Below are 20,837 nucleotides of genomic sequence, written 5' to 3'. Positions count from 1 at the left end.
AGGTGCCCCCATAGTGCTTCCCCCCCACTTCTCCATAGAGCCCCCCCAATAATGCTGTATACCATGTTACATATACCGCCGCTCTGTCCCCGGACCCTATTGACTATAATGGGGACGGGGGTGGAGCTCCGGCGCAGCATGGCAGTTCGCGGTGAGAGGCTGCCGGACTAAAAAGTTGGACATGCAGTACTTTTACCATGCACTGCCGTGCTGTGCCAGAGCTCTGCCCCCATTATAGTCAATGGGGTCAGAGCTGCGATCCGGCGAAACAGCGGAAGGACGGATCTGACAGGGTGAACGGTCTGCCGGATCCGTCCTGCCGCAAGTGTGAAAGTAGCCTTAGTTCTATAGCTACTGAATGAGACAGGAGAAGGGATGCCTTTAACATATAGATCTCCTTGAGAAGCCAATTTGATCCTAAAGGGTTAATTCACACTGTAATCTAAACTGTGTCCTGTCACTGTCTTATCACTGCTGCAAAAGCATCAGCACAGCCTCAGTGTAACCTGTTCTTTTAACTCAAAGAATCGAATGAGTCACTAACTAATCGGATCTTTAGATTCTTTTAACCTGTGACTCATTCGATTCTTTCTTACTTAGACTCCCTCCTGCACTTGTGTCAGTGACTCAGAGCTGCTAGTGCTTGCCTTGCCTCAGCTCTGATTGGTTGGTGGGCGGGGAGGGGAGGGGCTGGCAGAAGCAGCTTCCACTCTAGGATCAGATTACACTCCTCCCGAGCTCCTCCCCTCCCTGCTGCCAGCGTCTCGCTCTCTGTGTGCTGTGCCTCACTGACTGGATGAGCTGTTTCAAACGGTGCTGCCTCCGGACAGAACGGCAGCTCCTCACCCATCGCCCGGGCACCTTTGAAAACGGGCTGACAAATACCCAAGCGCCAGGACTAAATTCCTGGTCGCCATGGCGACCTGGCGCCTGGGATTTGTCGAGCCCTGCCCTAATAGAGCTCTATAAGGGTGAATAGGACTTTACACTTTCCCTGCAGCTCTGTGCATAGTACACACGGCACAGTAGGGGCCATCCCTTGCGGCTCTTCAGCGTACGGGGCACCAGTGAACACTGAACAGACGCGTCGACTCTGGGGTTCACCTGAACCCCTACTACTTTGGTGTAAGAGCGGCTCAGTAAGCCCCAACTCCGGCCCCAGCTGGCTGAGCAAGGCCTACAGCTGAGTCCACCGGTAGTTATCCAGGCAGTCAAAGGGAAGGGCAGACTTCATGGGCCCTGGGGCACCCTTGTAGGGAGGCTTCCAGTAGGGCCCCTTGGGTTTGAAGTAGGGGGCTGTAGTCGGTAAGTGGTCCCATAGTTTGGGAAGGGCAGATAGGGCTGGGTGCATGATCAGTGTCCTGCAAGGAGTAGGTTGGCTGCGCGGCTGCTCCTTATATCAGCCTGTTATACCAGGCTTGCTACTTTAACGACTGTCAGCCCTGCGGCCTTAACACCTTCACTGCCAGCCACACTTGAGCCTCCCCAGCGTGGTGGCATCTCCGCATCGTAGGCTGTACAAATGGCGGAGTGCTCCCTCATACCGCCGCACGTTCGCCAACCGATGGAACTGGTCACAATCGCACTTATCGGGCTCACACCAGAAAAGCCCCCCTTCTCCCCCACATTTCAGCATAAAATAGGAAACGCGCAGAGAGAGTTAGGTAGCCGGGGGGATACTGGGCAGCGGCAGCCATTAGCAAGTGGCAAGGTGATCATCAGTCATCTCGCCACTTGCTAATGTTAAGTATGTAAAGGGTTAATAGGAGCCCCGCGCTGGTCAGGACACTAAAAAGCCAGTAAACCATATATCTCTTTCAATAGTCCGTGCTTAGTAGGAGGGGAGGTTATCTCCTCCTACTAAGCACAGACTATTGAAAGAGATATGGTTCACTGGCTTTTTAGTGTCTTGACCAGCGCGGGGCTCCTATTAACCCTTTTCTTCCCTTATTAAGAATGTTTGTGAGCCCAGGCAAGGAGCTCACACAGAGCACCAGCAGCGCCCCCTGAGTGTTATCAGGGTCGTAAAGACATAAGGATTAGCCTTTAGCAGCGGCCGCGCAGGGGTGACTGTGACTGTTTGTGGAATGTTAAGTATGCGCTGAAAAACTTCTCAAGCTAACCTGTTCTGTGGAGCAGTCGGCATGGAGCGGCTCCCTGTTCTCATGACTGAAGAGCAAGCTGCTACTGTGTTCAGCGTGGGAGAGGAGCAGCCAATGGCAGGGCAGCCCGGGGATACTATGACCAATCAGCAGCCTCCTCACTAATAACAGAGCTCTGTACTTTGCGGAGCTCTCTTATTGGATTGCCGTCTGCCTGCTGTATGAAATCCCGTTCTTCTTAAAGCGGCAGCGCAGCGGAGGGTCTAGGCACAAATTTTGCAATTCTAGGTCGCATTTGCGACCATTTTGGTCGCCATCTGGAGCCCTGATATGATTGTGCTATAAATCTCGTGGCAGGATCTACATTTTCTAAGGGCCGTATAATTTGTCCGCGACTGAGCAAATAGCTATGAAGGAGTATCTCAAGGAAAGTTTAAGAAAAGGTCATATCAGACCTTCGTTATCACCTATGGGGGCAGGTTTCTTTTTTGTGGAAAAGAAGGATGGAGGTCTGAGACCCTGTATCGATTATAGGAAATTAAACAATATCACTAATAAAAATCAATACTCTTTACCGTTGATTCCAGACTTATTCAATCAGGTGCTTGGGGCTTGTTGGTTTTCTAAACTTGATTTAAGAGGAGCGTTTAACGTGATTCGAATCAGAGAGGGGGACGAGTGGAAGACTGCTTTTAACACCCAAAAGGCTTATAAAAGTACTATTAACACTATTATCAACATAAGGTCAACTAGAGAAACAGCAGGTTTTTAAAATTCTTTTTTTCCTTTTGGTGTTTAGGTATAAGAAGCACTTCTCTCATTGTCTTTGCTCTGCAGAGGCTCCATTTCTGCCACTCTTTCCCTTCAACAGCAGCCGGCAATGGTTCGGAATGGCTGCTGCTGGGTGTTCAGCGCGCGGGAGAAGGGAGGTGTAGGAGGATCGGCCAATGGCACGACAGCCTGTGGATACTGACAAATCAGCAGCCTCCTCTCTAATAACAAAGCTCTGTACTGTGAGGAGCTTTGTGATTGGATGTCAGTGCGCTCATGAATGGCAGTGAAATCATTGTGCGTATTCATACGCATCAGATGGTTTTTAGGGAATAAAACTGCCTATGATGCTTGTACAGGCGTTATTGCGACCTCTGGACAACGGTGTTTCAAAATTTTGTATATGATATTTTCAGGCAGTTTATCGGTAAGTTTATGATAGTATACTTCGACTTCAACCATACCAGACAAGTGTTGGAAGTCCTTAGGGAAAACCAATTTGCAAAAAAAAGTGTATTTTTGGGGTACAAGAAATTTTGTTTCTGGGTTTATATCCTTACTCCTCAATCTTTTAAGATGGATCCGGGGAAGGTACAAGCCATTCAGGGGTGGGTGGGACCTTCTTTACTTAAAGCGTTGCAGCGCTTCATAGGGTTTGCCAATTATTATCGAAAATTTATTAAAAGCTTTTCTGTAATCGCTAAACCCCTGACCAGCCAAACTAGGAAGGGGGAGGATCTAGTTAATTGGCCATCTGAGGCCATAGAAGCCTTTGAAAACCTCAAAAGGTGTTTTGGTAGTGCTCCGGTCCTGAGTCAGCCGAATCAAGAAAGACCCTTTATTGTCGAGGTCGATGCATCTGAGGGGGTTGTTCTCTCTCAGGCGTCATCTAGTTTCACTAATCTAAGACCGTGTGCGTTCTTTTCCCGTAAGTTCTCTCCTACTGAGAGAAATTACGACATGGGGAACTGAGAGCTGCTCGCTATTAAATAGGCTTTTGAAGAATGGCAACATTTTTTGGAGGGGGCTCAACACTGTGTCACTGTTCTTACTGATCATAAAAATCTTTTGTTTTTGGAATCCGCAAAACGTTTAAACCTTAGACAAGCAAGGTGGGCACTGTTCTTTACGCGTTTTAACTTTCTATTACTTTCAGGCCAGGAAGTAAAACTGTCAAAACCGATGCCTTGTCCCGAAGCTTTTCTGCCTTTCAACCTGCAGACTCTCCTCCAGAACCAATTTTGCCAGCTGGTATTATTGTACAATATCCTCCGATCTTACTACTGAAATTTAAAATGAACAGCATCTAGCTTCAGTACAGTCCTCCACTGACAAATTATTTGTTCCAGGTCACTTACGGCTTTTGGGTGAGTGCCATAATTCTGTGTTTTGTGGACATCCCGGCGTTAATGCCACCAAGGAACTTGTCTCTAGGTCCTACTGGTGGCCCATGTTATCTAGAGATGTCCACGCTTACGTGTCATAATGCGAGGTGTGTGCCAGAGCCCAAACTCCTAGAACCCGTCCAGCTGGTGAGTTACGACCTCTACCCATTCCTAGTAGACCGTGGTCGCATATTTCCATGGATTTTATAACTGACTTGCCTGTCTCTGAGGGTAAATCGGTGGTATGGGTAGTGGTCGATAGATTTAGTAAAATGGTGCATTTTGTTCCTCTGGCAAAACTGCTCAATGCTAAAACTCTGGCTTCCCTGTTTCTTGATCATGTGGTACGTCTGCACGGAATTCCAAAAAATATTGTCTTTGACAGAAGTGTTCAGTTTGTTTCTATGTTTTGGAGGACGTTTTGTCTTAAGTGTGATATTTCCTTGTCCTTTTCTTCGGCTTTTTATCCTGAAACTAATGGCCAAACCGAACGGTTGAATCAGTCTTTGGAACAATTTTTGAGATGTTATGTTTCGGATAATCAACTGTTGTGGGTGCAACAACTACCTTTGGCTGAGTTTGCCATTAAAAACCGGGTGAACTCATTCACTGGGATGTCGAAGTTTTTCTGTTACGATGGAATCCTTTAATCAATCTGGCGGTATGCAACTTATTTACCGGTACCAGATTGATTAAAGGATTCTATCGTGCTCATCCGGAGAAACCCGTTCCTTTGACTTTGGGTCCGGCGGCCTCTCGTAGAAGGGGGGCTACTATTACTAGGGCCCGGCGACGCGTGCCTTCTTTGCTGCATCGCCGTCACCCTTCCCGGGATGAGGAGCAAGGACGCGAGCTGCGTCCTCGTTCCCATGACAACGGTGGGGCGGAGAGGACCCGGCCACGCAGACTTCCTCAGCGTGGCCGGCGTCCTCCGTTCCCCAGGAGACAGGAGGAAGGGAGACTGAGCGCCGAAGTTGATGACTCAGCTCTCAGGTACAATAAACTTGGAGGGACGGGTCACGTGACGCTGGCCACGTCACATGACTATTTTACCTCCGGTATTACCTCCGGTATTTAACAGGCAGCCTGCTGGCCACAGGTTGCCTGTTATTGGGTCTATATTACCTACCTGCTACGTTTGTGTACTCTGCATTTCTGACCTCGGCTTTCGTTCCTGACCTCGCTCCTGATTATCTCTTGGTTTTTGACTTGACCTCCTGGCTATTTGACCTCAGCTTGTTGCTTACTCTCCTATTGGTTATTGCTTGTGTACTGACATCCTCTCCTGGTATTGACCTCGGCTTGCCTCAACTTGCTTGTGTTCCGTGTGTTCTGTTGCTTGTCTATGTTTCTCCCCTTCCCTACCCTGCACTTACCTAGGTTAGGGACTGTCGTCCAGTTGTGCACAGTTACATAGGACAGATCATGCAAGTAGGCAGGGAGAGAGGCGTGGGTGTCAGTCATGGGTGCACGCTTCCCTACCCCCTCGTGACAGTCGTAATCTAGACTCAGCTAGGAAGACTCGGTCAGGGTCCGGTCCGACCGACGCCCTCAATTCTGTCACTTCAAGAGACAGACCTAAGACCTTGCAACTGCTTTGCCAAAACAGCAATAGGATCCATAGTGGATCTTAAAGGGAACCTGTCAACAGGATTTTGTGTATAGAACTGAGGACATGGGTTGCTAGATGGCCGCTAGCACATCCGCAATACCCAGTCCCCATAGCTCTGTGTGCTTTTATTATGTTAAAAAAAACGATTTGATACATATGCAAATTAACCTGAGATGAGTCCTGTCCCTGTCATCTCAGGGACAGGACTCATCTCAGGTTAATTTGCATATGCATCAAATCGTAATTTTTTTTACACAATAAAAGCACACAGAGCTATGAGGACTGGGTACTGCGGATGTGCTAGCGGCCATCTAGCAACCCATGTCCTCAGCTCTATACACAAAATCCCGGTGACAGGTTCCCTTTAAAACCCTTAGTGATATGCCCCCATTGTATGTGATGGGAATACCCCTTTAAGTACAGGAGGATCAGTGGTGCCACAGTCCAAGACAGTGTTCTCTCTAACTGCCCGCAGTTTATTCATCCCAGACTCCCTCAGGGTCTTTACTACACCCAGGGGCTTTATTAACCTTTGCTAGTGCCATCCAGTTGCTTTATTAACCTTAGCCAGTGCCACCAAGGGGCCTTAATAACCTCAGCTGGTGCCACCCAGGGACTTTATTAACCCTAGCCAGTGCCACCTTGGGTCTTTATTAACCTTAGCCAGTGCCACCTTGGGTCTTTATTAACCTTAGCCAGTGCCACCTTGGGTCTTTATTAACCTTAGCCGGTGCCACCCAGGGGCTTTATTAACCTTAGCCAGTGCCACCCAATGGTGACTGGGTATAAGGTGAATGAACAGCAGGAACTGGGCAGTTATAGTCATAGTCAGTAGTGCCAAAGTCCAATATAGTGTTCTCTCTAACTGCCCGCTGTTCATTCACCCCAGACCCCACTCAGGATCTTTAGAGTCCATTCACACGTCTGCAATTCTGTTCCGCATTTTGCGGAACGGAATTGTGGACCAATTCATTTCTATGGGGCCGTACGATGTGCGTCCCGGCTCCGGAAATGCAGACCCGCACTTCCGGGTCCGCATTTCCGCTCCCGAAAAAAATAGAACATGTCCTATTCTTGTCCGCAATTGCGGACAAGAATAGGCATATTCTATTAGTGCCAGCGATGTGCGGTCCGCAAAATGTGGAACGCACATTGCCGGTGTCCGTGTTTTGCGGATCCGCAAAACACACACGGATGTGTGAATGGACCCTTATTAATCTTAGTCAGTGCCAGTCAGGGTCTTTATTGACCTATTAACCTTAGCCAATGTTACCCAGGGTCTTTATTAACCTTAGCCAATGCCAACCAGGGGCTTATTAACTCTAGCCAGTGCCACCCAGGGTATTTCTTAACCATAGCCAGTACCACCTAGGGGCTTTATTAACCCCAACCAGTGCCACCCAGGGGTTTAATTAACCCCAGCCAGTGCCACCCAGGGGTTTTAGGCTACTTTCACACTAGTGTTTCTATTTTCCGGTATTGAGATCCATCACAGGGTCTCAATATCGGAAAAAAACGCTTCCATTTTGTCCCTATTCTTTGTCAATGGGGACAAAACGTAACTTGGTTGCGTTCTCATAGCGAAGAGCAAACCACAGAAAGCTGCGGTTTTCTTTCCATAAATGGATGCAGAGCAAGACGGATCTGTCATTACCCACAATGCAAGTCAATGGGGACGGATCTGTTTTCACTGACACAATCTGACACAATAGAAAACGGATCCGTCCCCCATTGACTTTCAATAGAGTTCATGACGGGTCCGTCTTGGCAATGTTACAGATAATTCAACTGGATCCGTTCATAACGGATGCAAACGGTTGTATTATCAGTAACGGAGGCGTTTTTGCTGAACCCTGCCGGATCCAGCAAACATGCTAGCGTGAAAGTAGCCTTATTAACCCTAGTCAGTGCCATCCAGGGTCTTTATTAACTATAGCCATTGCCAACCATTGTTATTCAATTTTCAGTGAACTTGTTGGAAAAGATGTTATGTGCCTGAACATATCTCTTAGGCTACATTCACACGTCCGCAAATGGGTCCGCATCCGTTCCGCAATTTTGTGGAACGGGTGCGGACCCATTCATTTTCTATGGGGACGGAATGGATACAGACAGCCCCGATCTTCCGGTCCGCAGCTCCGCAAAAGATAGGACATGTCCTATTCTTGTCCGCAGCTTACGGACAAGAATAGGTATTTCTATAGGGGTGCCGGGCGGGTGTGTTGCGGATCCGCAACACACCACGGACGTGTGAATGGAGCCTTAGGCCTCATGCACACGGCCTTTGCCCGGCCGTGGCCATATTGCGGCCCGCATAGGGCGGCTCCGCAATACACTGGCACCGGCCATGTGCCCCCCGCATCACGAATGCGGAGCCATTCACTTGAATGGGTCCGAAATCTGGGAGATGCGGTGCGGAACAGAAGCACGGATCGGAAGCCCACGGAAGCACTACAGAGTGCTCTCATGATGTTTCTGTCCGTGCCTCCACACTGCAAAAAAAGAATGGGTCTCGATCTGTCCCGGCCGCTGCACGGATGTTGCCCCAAATTGCGGTCCCCAATGCATGGAATGGTCGCAGTAAAATATTTGTGGCAGTCACAGTAAAAACAGTGACTTTAATCACTTTCTGAACATGCCATACCAGAGGTTTGCACTGGTTAGCCAACTAGGGGCAGGGGTGTAGGATTTCTTCCATTCCATCACTGATATCACTTTGCCAGCCTCCAGTCCTCCATTCTGGATTCGCCTTCCAAAGTGCTACCCACTGCTGCCTGCCACCAGGGCATGCAAGATACAGGGGAAACACAGCCCCCTGTGCGGGCATCGTACACAGGCATGTATGGGGGTCTGCCCACCAGATCAGAGCCCGAGACCCCCGGCAATCACCGTACAACTTCCTCAATTCACTGCATAGCGCTCAGATCAGCACAGAGCACCCCACATGTCAGTATGGGGTTAATCACAAAATGTTTTCCTGCCGACTTTTTTCCTAAATACAGAAGTCTATGGGAAACTGCCAAATCCTAAGCATGCTGTGATTTCAATAAAATGCCGCTGACCCCAAAAAACACAACTGAAGATTGGAAAACACCAAGAAAGCCTGAGTGTCCTGCATTTAACATCAGGATTCGTGGGGTTTGTGACTAAAAAACGCCAGCAACAAATACCATGAAGCCACTAAAAGAGGCCAGAAAGAGCTGTATGTGAAGCCCCTGTAACAAGCTGGTGGGCTTATGATTGACATCAGAAAGGGATTTGATAGAACCGCAGTTTATCGCTGCTGCACGGCCATAGAGGCGCTGTGTGCCCGAGAAATCCCCAGAGACACTTCTCCCACAGGAGCCGCACAGGTAACGCACGGCATGGCGGCTCACACTAGGAACTTTCCACCTGTGTCCGATATTCCGGCCGCACAACATGCACTGGTCTTATACATGGCGACTTCCTCGGGATTACAGCGGTCTGCAGGCCGCGGCACAGACAGGAGAATGGAGCTGACAGACGGGTGATGAGGAGATGAGCCGGACATGTAAGCGGCCTACCTTGTGCCGAGCAGGGCTGATGTGGGGGCTGTGCGGACCCTGTGCGGCTCTCACTGCGCCTGTCCAATCACCCGCTCCCCAGCCAGTACCATTACTGCCCCCTCCCTCCTGTCTCCCCAGATGTCTTCCTGCATCACACAGGGCTGAGCATCCTCTGTGTGCAGGGGAGGGGAGGTACAGTGTGAGAGAGGTGCCTAAATACCACCAGTGCGGGAATACCACCAGTACAGTGCGGGAATACCACCAGTACAGTGCGGCAGAGGTGCCTAAATACTACCAGTACAGTGCGGGAATACCACCAGTACAGTGCGGGAGAGGTGCCTAAATACCACCAGTGCGGGAATACCACCAGTACAGTGCGGGAATACCATCAGTACAGTGCGGGAGAGGTGCCTAAATACTACCAGTGCGGGAATACCACCAGTACAGTGCGGGAGAGGTGCGGGAATACCACCAGTACAGTGCGGGAATACCATCAGTACAGTGCGGGAGAGGTGCCTAAATACTACCAGTACAGTGCGGGAATACCATCAGTACAGTGCGGGAATACCATCAGTACAGTGCGGGAGAGGTGCCTAAATACTACCAGTACAGTGCGGGAATACTATTAGTACAGTGTGGGAATACCATCAGTACAGTGCGGGAGAGGTGCCTAAATACTACCAGTACAGTGCGGGAGAGGTGCCTAAATACTACCAGTACAGTGCGGGAATACCATCAGTACAGTGCGGGAGAGGTGCCTAAATACTACCAGTACAGTGCGGGAATACCATCAGTACAGTGCTGGAGAGGTGCCTAAATACTACCAGTACAGTGCGGGAATACCATCAGTACAGTGCGGGAGAGGTGCCTAAATACTACCAGTACAGTGCGGGAATACCATCAGTACAGTGCGGGAGAGGTGCCTAAATACTACCAGTACAGTGCGGGAATACTATTAGTACAGTGCGGGAGAGGTGCGGGAATACCATCAGTACAGTGCGGGAGAGGTGCCTAAATACTACCAGTACAGTGCGGGAATACCATCAGTACAGTGCGGGAGAGGTGCCTAAATACCACCAGTACAGTGCGGGAATACCATCAGTACAGTGCGGGAGAGGTGCCTAAATACTACCAGTACAGTGCGGGAATACCATCAGTACAGTGCGGGAGAGGTGCCTAAATGCCACCAGTACAGTGCGGGAATACCATCAGTACAGTGCGGGAGAGGTGCCTAAATACCACCAGTACAGTGCGGGAATACCATCAGTACAGTGCGGGAGAGGTGCCTAAATACTACCAGTACAGTGCGGGAATACCATCAGTACAGTGCGGGAGAGGTGCCTAAATACCACCAGTACAGTGCGGGAATACCATCAGTACAGTGCGGGAGAGGTGCCTAAATACTACCAGTACAGTGCGGGAATACCATCAGTACAGTGCGGGAGAGGTGCCTAAATACTACCAGTACAGTGCGGCAATACCATCAGTACAGTGTGAGAGAGGTGCCTAAATACCACCAGTACAGTGCGGGAGAGGTGCCTAAATACTACCAGTACAGTGCGGGAATACCACCAGTACAGTGCGGCAGAGGTGCCTAAATACTACCAGTACAGTGCGGGAATACCACCAGTACAGTGCGGGAGAGGTGCCTAAATACCACCAGTGCGGGAATACCACCAGTACAGTGCGGGAATACCATCAGTACAGTGCGGGAGAGGTGCCTAAATACTACCAGTGCGGGAATACCACCAGTACAGTGCGGGAGAGGTGCGGGAATACCACCAGTACAGTGCGGGAATACCATCAGTACAGTGCGGGAGAGGTGCCTAAATACTACCAGTACAGTGCGGGAATACCATCAGTACAGTGCGGGAATACCATCAGTACAGTGCGGGAGAGGTGCCTAAATACTACCAGTACAGTGCGGGAATACTATTAGTACAGTGTGGGAATACCATCAGTACAGTGCGGGAGAGGTGCCTAAATACTACCAGTACAGTGCGGGAGAGGTGCCTAAATACTACCAGTACAGTGCGGGAATACCATCAGTACAGTGCGGGAGAGGTGCCTAAATACTACCAGTACAGTGCGGGAATACCATCAGTACAGTGCTGGAGAGGTGCCTAAATACTACCAGTACAGTGCGGGAATACCATCAGTACAGTGCGGGAGAGGTGCCTAAATACTACCAGTACAGTGCGGGAATACCATCAGTACAGTGCGGGAGAGGTGCCTAAATACTACCAGTACAGTGCGGGAATACTATTAGTACAGTGCGGGAGAGGTGCGGGAATACCATCAGTACAGTGCGGGAGAGGTGCCTAAATACTACCAGTACAGTGCGGGAATACCATCAGTACAGTGCGGGAGAGGTGCCTAAATACCACCAGTACAGTGCGGGAATACCATCAGTACAGTGCGGGAGAGGTGCCTAAATACTACCAGTACAGTGCGGGAATACCATCAGTACAGTGCGGGAGAGGTGCCTAAATGCCACCAGTACAGTGCGGGAATACCATCAGTACAGTGCGGGAGAGGTGCCTAAATACCACCAGTACAGTGCGGGAATACCATCAGTACAGTGCGGGAGAGGTGCCTAAATACTACCAGTACAGTGCGGGAATACCATCAGTACAGTGCGGGAGAGGTGCCTAAATACCACCAGTACAGTGCGGGAATACCATCAGTACAGTGCGGGAGAGGTGCCTAAATACTACCAGTACAGTGCGGGAATACCATCAGTACAGTGCGGGAGAGGTGCCTAAATACTACCAGTACAGTGCGGCAATACCATCAGTACAGTGTGAGAGAGGTGCCTAAATACCACCAGTACAGTGCGGGAGAGGTGCCTAAATACTACCAGTACAGTGCGGGAATACCACCAGTATAGTGCGGGAGAGGTGCCTAAATACCACCAGTACAGTGCGGGAATACCATCAGTACAGTGCGGGAGAGGTGCCTAAATACTACCAGTACAGTGCGGGAATACCATCAGTAAAGTGCGGGAGAGGTGCCTAAATACTACCAGTACAGTGCGGGAATACCACCAGTATAGTGCGGGAGAGGTGCCTAAATACCACCAGTACAGTGCGGGAATACCATCAGTACAGTGCGGGAGAGGTGCCTAAATACTACCAGTACAGTGCGGGAATACCATCAGTACAGTGCGGGAGAGGTGCCTAAATACTACCAGTACAGTGCGGGAATACCACCAGTATAGTGCGGGAGAGGTGCCTAAATACCACCAGTACAGTGCGGGAATACCATCAGTACAGTGCGGGAGAGGTGCCTAAATACTACCAGTACAGTGCGGGAATACCACCAGTATAGTGCGGGAGATGTGCGGGAATACCACCAGTACACTGCAGGAGAGGTGTGGGAATATTACCAGTACAGTGCGGGAATACTATTAGTACAGTGCGGGAGAGGTGTGGGAATACCACCAGTACAGTGCGGGAGAGGTGTGGGAATACCACCAGTACAATGCAGGAAAGGTGTGGGAATACCATCAGTATAGTGCGGGAGAGGTGTGGGAATACCACCAGTACAGTGCAGGAGAGGTGTGGAAATACCATCAGTACAGTGCGGGAATACCATGAGTATAATGCCGGAATACCACCAGTACCGTGCGGGAGATGTGCGGGAATACCACCAGTACAGTACGAGAGATGTGCGGCAATACCACCAGTATAGTGTGGGAATACCACCAGTACAGTGCGAGAGAGGTGCGGGAAAACAACCAGCACAGTGCAGAAGAGGTGTGGGAATACCATCAGTAAAGTGTGGGAGAGATGTGGGAATACTATCAGTACAGTACGGGAGATGTGCGGGAATACCACCAGTACAATGTGGGAGAAGTGTGGGAATACCACCAGTACAGTGCGGGAATACCACCAGTACAGTGGGGGAAATACCACCAGTATTGTGCGGGAATACCACCAGTACAGTGCGGGAGATGTGCGGGAATACCACCAGTACAGTGCGGGAGAGGTGTGGGAATACCATCAGTACAGTGCAGGAGAGGTGTGGGAATACCATCAGTACAGCGCAGGAGATGTGCAGGAATACCACCAGTACAATGCGGGAATACCACCAGTACAGTGCGGGAGAGGTGTGGGAATACCATCAGTACAGTGCAGGAGAGGTGTGGGAATACCACCAGTACAGTGCAGGAGAGGTGTGGGAATACCATCAGTACAGTGCAGGAGAGGAGTGGGAATACCATCAGTACAGTGCGGGAGAGGTGTGGGAATACCACCAGTACAGTGCAGGAGAGGTGTGGGAATACCATCAGTACAGTGCAGAAGAGGAGTGGGAATAGCACCAGTACCGTGCGGGAGATGTGCGGGAATACCACCAGTACAGTACGAGAGATGTGCGACAATACCACCAGTATAGTGTGGGAATACCACCAGTACAGTGCGAGAGAGGTGCGGGAAAACCACCAACACAGTGCAGGAGAGGTGTGGGAATACCATCAGTAAAGTGCGGGAGAGATGCGGGAATACTATCAGTACAGTACGGGAGATGTGCGGGAATACCACCAGTACAAAGCGGCAATACCACCAGTACAGTGGGGAAATACCACCAGTATAGTGTGGGAGATGTGCGGGAATACCACCAGTACAGTGCAGGAGAGGAGTGGGAATACCATCAGTACAGTGCGGGAGAAGTGCGGGAATACCATCAGTACAGTGCGGGAGAGTTGTGGGAATACCATCAGTATAATGCCGGAATACCACCAGTACCATGCGGGAGATGTGCGGGAATACCACCAGTACAGTACGAGAGATGTGCGGGAATACCACCAGTATAGTGGGGGAATACCATCAGTACAGTGCGGGAGAGGTGCAGGAATACCACCAGTACAATGCGGGAATACCACCAGTACAGTGCAAGAGACGTGTGGGAATACCATCAGTACAGTGCGGGAGAGTTGTGGGAATACCATCAGTACAGTGCGGGAGATGTGCAGGAATAATACCAGTACAGTGCAGGAATACCACCAGTACAGTGCAGGAGAGGTGTGGGAATACCATCAGTACAGTGTGGGAGAGGTGTGGGAATACCTCCAGTACAGTGCAGGAATACCACCAGTACAGTAGGGGAATACCACCAGAACAGTGTGGGAGATGTGCGGGAATACCACCAGTGCAGTGCAGGAGACGTGTGGGAATACCATCAGTACAGTGCGGGAATACCACCAGTACAATGCTGGAATACCATCAGTACAGTGGGGGAATACCACCAGTACAGTGGGGGAATACCACCAGTACAGTGCGGTAGAGGTTCGAGAATACCACCAGTACAGTGCAGGAGAGGTGTGGGAATACCATCAGTACAGTGCAGGAGAGGTGTGGGAATACCATCAGTACAGTGCCGGAATACCACTAGTACAGTGCGGGAGAAGTGCGGGAATACCACCAGTAAAGAACGGGAGATGTGCGGGAATACCACCAGTACAGTGCGAGAGAGGTGTGGGAATGCTATCAGTACAGTGTGGGAGAGGTGTCTAAATACCACCAGTACGGTGCGGGAATACCACCAGTAGAGTGCAGGAGAGGTGTGGGAATACCATCAGTACAGTGTGGGAGAGGTGCGGGAATACCACCAGTACAATGCAGGAATACCACCAGTACAATGTGAGAGAGGTGCGGTAATACCACCAGTACAGTGCAGGAGAGGTGTTGGAATACCATCAGTACAGTGCGGGAGAGGTGTGCGAATACCATCAGTACAGTGCGGGAGATATGTGGGAATACCACCAGTACAGTGCGGGAGATATGTGGGAATACCACCAGTACAGTGCGGGAGATATGTGGGAATACCATCAGTACAGTGCGGGAGATATGTGGGAATACCACCAGTTCAGTGCGGGAGATATGTGGGAATACCATCAGTACAGTGCGGGAGAGGTGTGCGAATACCATCAGTACAGTGCGGGAGATATGTGGGAATACCACCAGTACAGTGCAGGAGATATGTGGGAATACCATTAGTACAGTGCAGGAGAGGTGCGGGAATATCACCAGTACAGTGCGGGAATACTAAGAGTACAGTGGGGGGAATACCACCAGTATAGTGTGGGAGATGTGTGGGAATACCACCAGTACCATGAGAGAGAGGTGTGGGAATACCACCAGTACAGTGCAGGAGATATGTGGGAATACCATTAGTACAGTGCAGGAGAGGTGCGGGAATATCACCAGTACAGTGCGGGAATACTAAGAGTACAGTGGGGGGAATACCACCAGTATAGTGTGGGAGATGTGTGGGAATACCACCAGTACCATGCGAGAGAGGTGTGGGAATACCACCAGTACAGTGCGGGAGATGTGCGTGAATACCACTAGTACAGTGCAGAAGAGGTGTAGGAATACCAACAGTACAGTGTGGGAATACCACAGTACAGTGCAGGAGAGGTGTGGGAATACCATTGTGACAAAAGCACCTTCTTCACTGGGAGTTGGAGAAACCTGCTTGCCAGCCTCTTGCCTTGTGACTATGGTTCCTGGGACACTATTTGGGCATATTGGATTTCAAATGCTCTGTTTCTGCCCCTTGGACTTTTTACTTGAACTATTTGGAGCATGTGACCATGTGCACGGTGGGGCAAAAAAAAGACTTCCAGGAAATTCCTGAACCCATCTGGGTGATTTTTGGATAGGTTGTTCACCCAGATCGAGGCTATCAGGGGATGTTACTTTTATGGGGATATGTGGTGTTTTGGGGTGTTTTCTGTGTTTGGGAAAAAATGTGTATTTTAGGCCTGTGAGTAATTAAGTCCATTGTGTTTGTTAAATATATCACAGGCAATGCCATTGTGTTGTTAATAGCGTCACAGACAATGCCTATTCTGTTATTGATTGCGTCACAGGCAATGCCATTGTGTTTGTTAAATGTATAGTTTTTGTGTTTAAACTGTAAAACTGTAAAGGATTGGCTGCTATGTTATGTCCTCAGTTCCCAACCAGGTCCATGGGGGTGGTAACCTTGTTGGAAAATGTGTATGTAGCGGAGAGGCAGTATAATCCACAATAACTCCTCTGGTAGACAGGAACAGCATACAATAATCCAGGTAGCGTTACAATAATCCCTTTTTCCCAAGAACTAGACGACACATAGCTTGGGAGTCAACTAACTTTATTTAGGCATAGCACACTATAATGGATCTCCTGGCACCCCGACTGGGTACCTCCGTTGATGGATGCTCCTAGTGCTTCCTGAGGGCTCCAAGCACTCCACTTGACACCGTAATCACTGCCGACCCCACGAACCGCCGCAGCTTGGTTGAGGTCTCTGGACCTAAATACATCTTTGGATCATGTACTGTTTTTATTAACTAAAACTTTACTTTTATTTATTTACTTTTAAAAGGTTTTTGTCACCTACCACTATCTATACATAGACACTACATAGACGGTTTAAAACTATCAGTGGTGCGGGCTGCTCTGTCTTATTATTCACACCTGTCACTTATAGTACCCGACTATTGTTTTTTGCCACAGTTATTTATGGCCTGTGTTTGCTTGTGACAGTAAATCTATTCTCGCCTGCATAGTTATACATTCACATTGTTCATTATTATCACTGCTGCTAGACGGCTGCTATTTATTGCCACTGTTATTTCTAACTTATTTTTACGAATGGCTATAGTTCCTTATCACCTATATAGCTAGGCATTCGCTATGGTTAAGGAGCTCCCTCACTACCACTGTCTAAAAACTAACACTCATACACTCTGCATCCCGACATGTTTCGCTGGGTAACCAGCGTCTTCAGGGGACAATGCAGGTATGAGTGTTGGGGGCGGAGACCGCTTCTTAAAGGTTCGGATTTTATCACATGTTCACAACTACCAGTGATGTACCGAAACGTCATATATCTTTTTCTTAGTGCCACGCCTCATCCCTTCTGATAGGTCCCTATTCATCGGGGCTGATTCAATCATCATCTCGTGACGTGACGCTTAACCTCGCGCATGCGCCCAGACTTTTAGGAGCTTTCTGATCCCTCCCGGTTCTATTCCAGCGATATCTTACGTATGTTTGCGCATGCGCGCGGACTTAGAGGTCTTTTAGCTTGTTCCGTACCCTCGCGATACATCACATATACCCGCGCATGCGCGAAGACTTAGACGCTTCTTTTGAGAGCTCTATCTTTCCATCTAGTACGCAGGCGTGTGAACTTAGATGTTTTTCATTACTGGCTATATTTTATGATAGGTATGCTTCTATCTTAATGGTTCCAGCTGGCATCAGTTTATCTCTTGTGCCAGCATAAGAATGACACGTTATTGTTCTATTTATTTATTTAGTTCTGCACTTATCATAAAGAGTGGTTTCCTCCCACTTTTGTATCTTCTTCATGCTGCTGGGTGCTTACTCACACTCTAGAATACATCTATATGGGGCCTATGTATTTCCTTTTGTGGAATAGTCCCATATATTCAATCAGTTCTTATGGCTTCCCTGGATGGCTGCATTGCTTTTCCTGGATATTAATATGATTACCCTACATACATTTTGTATCTTATGTTAGATATTTTCCATTTAGCCATATTTCCCAATTTTATTTTTTTTCTTACAGCCATCTATGTGTCTTTATTTAATTTTGTAGGACTTGCTAGTTCTTCTCTATCTTTAGAATTCCTACTATAAACTCCCTTCTGGGACACCAGTCGCCCCTACCCCCTAAGGAGAGAGCCGCCACAGTCCAAGAGAGGAGCACATATCACTCGCCATGGTAAGTATTTTATTTTTGCACTGTATAGTTGTTTCTATAAATAATGTATTTTTTGTAATAATTGGTCTCTTCTCTATCTGCACTATTTGTGTCTATTTTCTATTAGTATTTATTTTAGTGTTTTGGTATTTTGATATTCTCATACTTTTCTCTTCGCTGTTACGTTGTATTACAAAAATGGAGAGAAGGTAAACCCTTCATTTATTCCAATTGGTGACAGGGATTTCAACCGGTATATCCATTTAGCCTCCTCCTGTTGAAGCTTGTTGTCCACATCTCCCTGTCTCGGGCCTGGCCTTACCTTCTGTCTTACCAGAGGGTGCTGAGATGTTTGGAGATCCTCCTTCTCAATTCCTGTATAGTATTGCCCACATAGATTTTGGGGCAATCACACTGTATCGCATAGACTACGCCAGTAGTCCTACAGTTAATGTAATCCCTAATGGTGAAATACAAACATACAAACGTTCGTGAACCTAGTGTCATGGTCTTACCTTCTTGCTGTTCTCCTTCGTTTGACATGTGCTGGCGGCCATCTTGGTTTCTGGGTTTCTTGTAGCCTTCCACCCTGCGGCTCCTCCTTCCCACTGGGAGGAGCTGGATGCCTAGCTCATATATATAGGAGGTCTGTGGCTTCAGTTCCTTGCTTGGTCCTCCTGTGTTCACATGCTTCTAAGACTGCTGCTGCTTCTGGTTCCTGATCCTGGCTTCGTCTGACTACCCTGCTGGTTCCTGATCCTGGCTTCGTCTGACTACCCTGCTGGTTCCTGATCCTGGCTTCGTCTGACTACCCTTCTGGTTCCTGATCTCTGGCCTCTCAAAGACTCTGCTCCGGTTTCACCATTCGTTTGGACTTTTGCTTTACAGCTTTATTTTCAATAAAGCCTTCTTATTTCCACTTATCTCTTGTTGTACGTCTGGTTCATGGTTCCGTGACATTAGGACCAAGCCATGAGTTCTGACGGTACAGGGCCATCCTCGCTACCCATGCTGGTTGCCAGACTTGATCAGCAGGATCACCTGTTGGGTCGGTTCGCTGTGGCGTTGCAAACCCTGCTTGAACACACGGCTCATTTCGCTCCCGTTGCCGATGGGTCGGTTGTCGCTCCTACTGCCGCTCCGGTTGTTGCGCCAGAGTCTACCCCGACACCTGTTGTTGCGCCTGCGGTGTTTCGGGGTATGACCGGTTCTGCCCCTCTTCCACAGCGCTTTGGGGGAGAACCAACTCAGTGCCGAGGTTTCCTTAACCAGGTGGGCATTTATTTCGAGTTGCTGCCACATGCCTTTCCTACTGAGAGATCAAAGGTGGGCTTCTTGATCTCGCTGCTCTCGGACAAGGCCTTGGCCTGGGCCAGCCCTTTATGGGAGAACAACAATCCGGTGGTTGCCGAGTTTTCCGGTTTTGTTGCTTCTCTTCGGAAGGTATTCGATGTGCCGGCTCGTGCTGCCTCTGCCGCGAAGCTCCTTATGTCCATCAGACAGGGTTCATAGCTGAATACGCCATTGAGTTTCGTACCCTGGCAGCAGAGGTGGGCTGGAATAATGAGGCTCTGGTCGCTGCTTTCTCTCATGGTCTCTCGGATGCCTTGAAGGATGAGGTTGCAGCTAAGGACCTACCAGTGGAGCTCGAGTCTCTTATTTCTTTCCTGATTTTGATTGACACCAGACTCAGGGAGAGACCTTCCTTTAAGGAGAGCCTGCAGAGGTCTTCTAACAGATTGGCGCCTACGTTTGCTGTCCCACCCGTGCCTCCCTCTCCTCCCACGCCTCCTGGGGATGACTTGCCTGGGGGTGAACCCATGCAGCTGGGGTTTGCTCGCCTGTCCGAGGGGGAGAGGGTACTCCGGAGACGCGAGGGTCGATGCATGTACTGTGGTCTCGGTGGGCATTTTCGGTTGGCATGTCCGAACCGTCCGGGAAACGCTCGTACCTGAGATCCTGTCGGGGGCAGATCTTGGGTGGAGTCTCCTCGTCCCCGGTTTCCCGTGTTGACAAACCACTGATCACTGTTGTCCTCTCCTGGGTCGGGGGCTCGGTGACGACCCAGGCGTTGGTGGACTCTGGTGCTGGTGGTTTGTTCATTGATAGTGTGTTCGCTGCCGCCAATTCCATTCCTCTGCAGGCTCGAGGTTCCCCACTGGCTCTTGAGGCGATAGACGGCAGACCCCTTCTGTCGTCACACGTGACTCATGAGACCCTTCCAGTGGGGATAGCCATTGGTGCCGTTTACAGAGAGTCGGTCTGCCTCCAGGTTATTTCGTCTCCACACTACTCGGTGGTCTTGGGGTACCCCTGGCTCCAGAAGCATAATCCGACTTTCGATTGGAGATCGGCCGAGATCCTCTCGTGGTCACCGCAGTGTGGGGCTAGTTGCATCCATGGGTCTGTCAAGTTGCTGTGTACTTCCTCGGACTCTCTGTTGCCTCCTGAATACGAGGAGTACCGGGATGTATTCGATAAGGTGCGCGCGGTTGCCCTACCTCCGCACCGCCCATACGATTGTGCCATAGAGTTACAACCTGGTGCCGTTCCTCCTCGTGGCAAAGTCTATCCACTGTCGGTAGCGGAGAATGAGGCCATGGAGGAGTACGTGAGGGAGGCGCTTTCACGCGGACACATTCGCAAATCCTCGTCCCCGGCAGGGGCTGGATTTTTCTTTGTGAAAAAGAAGGGCGGTGAGTTGAGGCCTTGCATC

Source organism: Bufo bufo, chromosome 8 (genome assembly GCF_905171765.1).
Source record: "Bufo bufo chromosome 8, aBufBuf1.1, whole genome shotgun sequence".
In the NCBI taxonomy this organism is placed as follows: Eukaryota; Metazoa; Chordata; class Amphibia; order Anura; family Bufonidae; genus Bufo; species Bufo bufo.
The sequence above is the reverse complement of the archived record's forward strand: the minus strand, read 5'-3'. Positions refer to the sequence as shown.